A 6,922-nucleotide genomic window follows, 5' to 3' on the forward strand; every position below is an offset into this window, starting at 1 on the left:
AATGAGATGATAAGATGTCGCGCGGCCGCGAATGCGGCCGCGTGCTTCCGGGAGCTGAGTGTGATGATCTCTGGATCCTGGCCGTTGTTGGAGTTACACGGCAGTTGGTGGGTGTAACTGTCTAGTTACTGGCAGGTCCAGTCTCAAACTGTGCAGGCTTGGAGATCTCAGCCCCGGGTCCCACACACCTGGGTTCCTCCGTCAGTTCTTTTATGCGTGAGGCTCATCCAAGTGTGTGGAGAGTGCTCCCAGCATGGCCTTGGCTGGGCCTCGGTGGTCTTCAGCTGTTGGGCCCTGGTGGAGACAGTCAGGCATTCCAAAACTAAGTACCATCTATATCACCTATGATTTTCTTCCAAAATATTTTATTGAAATATTAAATTTAGATCAAATTTAAGGGCTGTTAATATATCTTTCTGAATTATAAAATGAAGGCAAACATATAGTCAACTTAATTGTCGTATCACCTCATCCAGAAGTATATATATGGATCTAAGGAAAAAAAAAAAGACTGTGGCAATAAAACAGTGGGATAAGTGCCTTGCCTTGCATTCAGTCGACCTAGGTTGGATTCCTGGTACCACGTATGGTCCCCTGAGCCTCACAGGAGTGATCCCTGAGCACAGAGCCAGGAATATGGCCCTTGCATTGCTGGTGTGGCTCAAAAACAAAAACAAAAACAAAATTTCTCTCTTCTCTCTCTCTCCTCTCTCTCTCTCTCTCTCTCTCTCTCTATATATATATATATATATACAATTTTCACATATTTGGCTTGTTTTTTATGTACTTATAAGTTTGAATTTGAGTGTGTCTTAGGTAGGCAATTTAAAACGAACATTTAATTACAGTGTCTTTCCTTTCTATAGAGGTATTGAAATTGTAATTTTGTGTTAATAAAGGTTCAATTCGTAAGGTTTAAGGATGTGGGAGCCAGAGCTATAGCTCAATGGTCAATAGTGCATGCTTTGTCTTGGGTTTCATCCAAAGCTCTTCAATGGTCTGTTGAGCACTGCTGGGAGTGAAGCCTAAGCACAGAGTTAGAAGTGATCCCGAGCACTATGAGTGTCGTCCAAATCCCTTCCACCACCCTACCAAAAGACAGAATGATGTAACAGTGATGTAATAGCTAAACCATGTTGATAAATCTGCTGTTAAAATAACTACATGTATGTTTAAGTTTTGAAAAGAACGTAGGCTTCTCCATGATATCAAATTCCTCAACACAAAGTTATAGAATGTATACTATTTAAATCTATAATGAAAGTATTCTCTAATTAAAAATACTTCCTTTTTACAGTATTTGTACATAACTACAGAAGCATATGTTGTGAGCGTTTCCATTAAAAATACAAGGTGAAAAAGTGAAAGATCCTGAAGTTACTTTTCTGTGTTATTATTCTGATGTTAATATTTTAGAAAATAGTTATATTGAATTAAATATTGAATAATATATACAAATAAATATATAATATATAATAAACAAAAATATATAAATTAAATATTAAATATTGAATTCAATTAAATATTGAAGAAAAAATGAAAAGAAAACAATCACTTAAATTTAACCTCATAAATTTGTGCTCAGGGTGGTTCCTGATGGAGTTCTGGGGATTATATGTAGTACCCAGAATTGACATTATGCCATGTAATCACTTTATTTCCTGTACTATCTCTTAGCCCCTAAAAGATAATTTTAATTGAGTGTGATAATGTGTTGTAATACAAAAGGAAGTTCTATGTTGTTGTTTTTTTATATACACAAGGATTGCCTGTTTATAATACTTGGGCTGTAGAGCTTGAAAATGCCTCACAAAAAGGATAACCTTGAGGAATATAAACCATCCTCCCACTTCTTTGGGAAATTTAAAGACTTTGATCAAAGTCAGCAATTACCTCTTTTTATTAACAGCTATAAAGGGCCAATTTGTTTCCATGTTGGTGCATGCTAAATTGATCCTGGCTTTATTGAGTGACAAACTATGAATATGTTAGTGCCTCTCCCTATTGGTCTATCATATGATTGCAGGACTACATACAGTTCTTACTAAAGAAAAACTGAGTAAATTTTTAATAGAACCATCAACTTATAGACATTAATTCACGTGTAAAATGAACAAGTTTACTGATATTTTCTATGGTTTTCCTTATTGAACACAATGATTAAATGAGCATATATAATAGTTGTATCCTACAATATCAATGTTATGTCACTGCAACAGTGAATAATTAAACTGAAGGAGAACATGTAAGCACCATTACTGTGAAACTATTTTATGCCTTTATGGACACATTTTTCTACAAATTGTGATGGACATGACTATAAACATGTCAGTCTCCATAGCAAATGCATTATTTGATGTTTTAGTTAAATATCACAAAGTCTCTGCCCCCGCGCTTCGGTGTTCCTTCCCGGAGTCCCTTGGAGGGGAGCGGGTTGAGCTTTCCTCCCCGCCCCGACCAGGGCTACGGCAGCCGGAGACCTCCAGGACCAGCCACCACCATGCTGAGACCACTCTCCGCACACCTGAAGGTACTGGCAGAGGGACAAAGCCACGCGGGTTCCGGGGCCGAGACCTCCAAGCCTACTCGAATTGGAGTCGAGCATCTTCCACCCAGATCCTCCAAATTCCAGTAGGCGGGGTCACACCCACCACCTGGCCCCCTGGCGCCGTGTAATCCCATCAGCGGCCAAGACTCAGAGACTATAAAATCCAGATCCCGGACGAGAGCAGTGCAGTCTCTGCCCCCGCGCTTCGGTGTTCCTTCCCGGAGTCCCTTGGAGGGGAGCGGGTTGAGCTTTCCTCCCCGCCCCGACCAGGGCTACGGCAGCCGGAGACCTCCAGGACCAGCCACCACCATGCTGAGACCACTCTCCGCACACCTGAAGGTACTGGCAGAGGGACAAAGCCACGCGGGTTCCGGGGCCGAGACCTCCAAGCCTACTCGAATTGGAGTCGAGCATCTTCCACCCAGATCCTCCAAATTCCAGTAGGCGGGGTCACACCCACCACCTGGCCCCCTGGCGCCGTGTAATCCCATCAGCGGCCAAGACTCAGAGACTATAAAATCCAGATCCCGGACGAGAGCAGTGCAGTCTCTGCCCCCGCGCTTCGGTGTTCCTTCCCGGAGTCCCTTGGAGGGGAGCGGGTTGAGCTTTCCTCCCCGCCCCGACCAGGGCTACGGCAGCCGGAGACCTCCAGGACCAGCCACCACCATGCTGAGACCACTCTCCGCACACCTGAAGGTACTGGCAGAGGGACAAAGCCACGCGGGTTCCGGGGCCGAGACCTCCAAGCCTACTCGAATTGGAGTCGAGCATCTTCCACCCAGATCCTCCAAATTCCAGTAGGCGGGGTCACACCCACCACCTGGCCCCCTGGCGCCGTGTAATCCCATCAGCGGCCAAGACTCAGAGACTATAAAATCCAGATCCCGGACGAGAGCAGTGCAGTCTCTGCCCCCGCGCTTCGGTGTTCCTTCCCGGAGTCCCTTGGAGGGGAGCGGGTTGAGCTTTCCTCCCCGCCCCGACCAGGGCTACGGCAGCCGGAGACCTCCAGGACCAGCCACCACCATGCTGAGACCACTCTCCGCACACCTGAAGGTACTGGCAGAGGGACAAAGCCACGCGGGTTCCGGGGCCGAGACCTCCAAGCCTACTCGAATTGGAGTCGAGCATCTTCCACCCAGATCCTCCAAATTCCAGTAGGCGGGGTCACACCCACCACCTGGCCCCCTGGCGCCGTGTAATCCCATCAGCGGCCAAGACTCAGAGACTATAAAATCCAGATCCCGGACGAGAGCAGTGCAGTCTCTGCCCCCGCGCTTCGGTGTTCCTTCCCGGAGTCCCTTGGAGGGGAGCGGGTTGAGCTTTCCTCCCCGCCCCGACCAGGGCTACGGCAGCCGGAGACCTCCAGGACCAGCCACCACCATGCTGAGACCACTCTCCGCACACCTGAAGGTACTGGCAGAGGGACAAAGCCACGCGGGTTCCGGGGCCGAGACCTCCAAGCCTACTCGAATTGGAGTCGAGCATCTTCCACCCAGATCCTCCAAATTCCAGTAGGCGGGGTCACACCCACCACCTGGCCCCCTGGCGCCGTGTAATCCCATCAGCGGCCAAGACTCAGAGACTATAAAATCCAGATCCCGGACGAGAGCAGTGCAGTCTCTGCCCCCGCGCTTCGGTGTTCCTTCCCGGAGTCCCTTGGAGGGGAGCGGGTTGAGCTTTCCTCCCCGCCCCGACCAGGGCTACGGCAGCCGGAGACCTCCAGGACCAGCCACCACCATGCTGAGACCACTCTCCGCACACCTGAAGGTACTGGCAGAGGGACAAAGCCACGCGGGTTCCGGGGCCGAGACCTCCAAGCCTACTCGAATTGGAGTCGAGCATCTTCCACCCAGATCCTCCAAATTCCAGTAGGCGGGGTCACACCCACCACCTGGCCCCCTGGCGCCGTGTAATCCCATCAGCGGCCAAGACTCAGAGACTATAAAATCCAGATCCCGGACGAGAGCAGTGCAGTCTCTGCCCCCGCGCTTCGGTGTTCCTTCCCGGAGTCCCTTGGAGGGGAGCGGGTTGAGCTTTCCTCCCCGCCCCGACCAGGGCTACGGCAGCCGGAGACCTCCAGGACCAGCCACCACCATGCTGAGACCACTCTCCGCACACCTGAAGGTACTGGCAGAGGGACAAAGCCACGCGGGTTCCGGGGCCGAGACCTCCAAGCCTACTCGAATTGGAGTCGAGCATCTTCCACCCAGATCCTCCAAATTCCAGTAGGCGGGGTCACACCCACCACCTGGCCCCCTGGCGCCGTGTAATCCCATCAGCGGCCAAGACTCAGAGACTATAAAATCCAGATCCCGGACGAGAGCAGTGCAGTCTCTGCCCCCGCGCTTCGGTGTTCCTTCCCGGAGTCCCTTGGAGGGGAGCGGGTTGAGCTTTCCTCCCCGCCCCGACCAGGGCTACGGCAGCCGGAGACCTCCAGGACCAGCCACCACCATGCTGAGACCACTCTCCGCACACCTGAAGGTACTGGCAGAGGGACAAAGCCACGCGGGTTCCGGGGCCGAGACCTCCAAGCCTACTCGAATTGGAGTCGAGCATCTTCCACCCAGATCCTCCAAATTCCAGTAGGCGGGGTCACACCCACCACCTGGCCCCCTGGCGCCGTGTAATCCCATCAGCGGCCAAGACTCAGAGACTATAAAATCCAGATCCCGGAACCGCGCGGCCGCATTCGCGGCCGCGCGACATCTTATCAAAACTTTTCTTTATGACATCTTATTATCTCATTCCTACTTTGGACAAACTTGCAGGCTATCGAATGTAGCCTGCCCACAGGGCAGAGTCTGGCAAACTCCCCGTGGCCTACCAAATATGCCAGATACCAGTAACAATGATGGGTCTCATTCTCCTAAAGAGCCGTGAATATAATCTCAGGGCTAGGATGAAAGAGACGTTACTGGGGCCTGCTCGAGGCAATCGACGATTAACAGGATGATGAAATGAAATGAATGAAATGAATCACAAAGCATGTACTTAATGAAGTTCTATAATAACACAACCCTCCCAAATTCATACTATTACTTTAATGAACTGATGTTTATTAATAAATTCATAAACATTAATAAAATTGAGGTAGTAGTAATAATTATAATAACAAAATAGGAAGATATTCAATTCACCTTCTCCCATGAACACACCAAATCTACAATTATCTCTCATCTCTCTCTCTCTCTCTCTCTCTCTCTCTCTCTATATATATATATATATATATATATATATATATATATACCTATATGTGGGCTGGAGCGATAGCACAGTCGGTAGGGTTTGCTTTGCAAGTGGCCAACATGGCCGACCTGAGTTCGAATCCTCCGCCCCTCTCGGAGAGCCTGGCAAGCTACTGAGAGTATCTCACCCGCACGGCAAAGCCTGGCAAGTTACCCGTGACGTATTCGATATCCAAACACAGTAACAAGTGTCACAACAGAAACATTACTGGGCCCGCTCAAGCACATCGATGAACAATGGGAGGACAGTGACTGTAATATGTATATGTGTATGCATACATACATATGGATAGATGGATATATATATATGTATATATCTTTGGAGGCTGGTGGGTGCTATTTTTGTGCTCTCTCTCTGCTTGCTAATAATGAAGTTTCTATCTACCCTTTCTTTGGAGAGCTCAGGTGTTGTTCTTTTTAATTTTTTCAATTTTTATTTTTTTTAAGTCATCATGAGATACACCATTACAAACCTGTTCATGATTAGGTTTCAGTCATACAATGGTCCAACACCCATCCCTCCACCAGTGTCCATTCCCTACCAGCAGGGACCTCAGTTTCCCTCCCACTACACTCCTCCCCCAGACTGCCTCTATGGCTCTATGGCAGACATTTTCCTTCTCTTTCTTCCCTTTCTCTCTCTCTCTGGAGATCTCAGTTTTTAAAAAGTATTTCCCCCTTTATATCTATTGAAATATAATTCACATATCAAACAACTTGCCAACTTAACTCATGCAGCTCAATTTATTTTCAGTATAGTCACAGAGTTGTACAGCCATCCTCATTAATAGAGAAAATGTAAGCACCTCACAAAGAAAACTTGTATTCTTTATAACCCCTTAGTCCCCTTATTCCTGTTATGGAGGAAAAGAGGAAGAAGAACCAGATAATAAAAAAAATCTCCATGGTGTTTCACTAATAAAAATTAAAAAAAAAAATCTCCAGTTAGTCTGTTATTTACATACACTCTCTGATTGGTCATTGTACAAATACTTATTTGCATAGGGCATAAGGGCCCTGGTTGGTCAGTTCCACAAACCATCATTTACATAAGGCGTTACCAGAGAGTGGGGACACATGTAGCACCTCAGCATAGGTCTGGTATTGTGAGTTTGCTGAGGTTGCTCTC

This window comes from Sorex fumeus, unplaced genomic scaffold, assembly GCF_029834395.1.
Source record: "Sorex fumeus unplaced genomic scaffold, SorFum_2.1 ptg000086l, whole genome shotgun sequence".
Lineage (NCBI taxonomy): Eukaryota > Metazoa > Chordata > Mammalia > Eulipotyphla > Soricidae > Sorex > Sorex fumeus.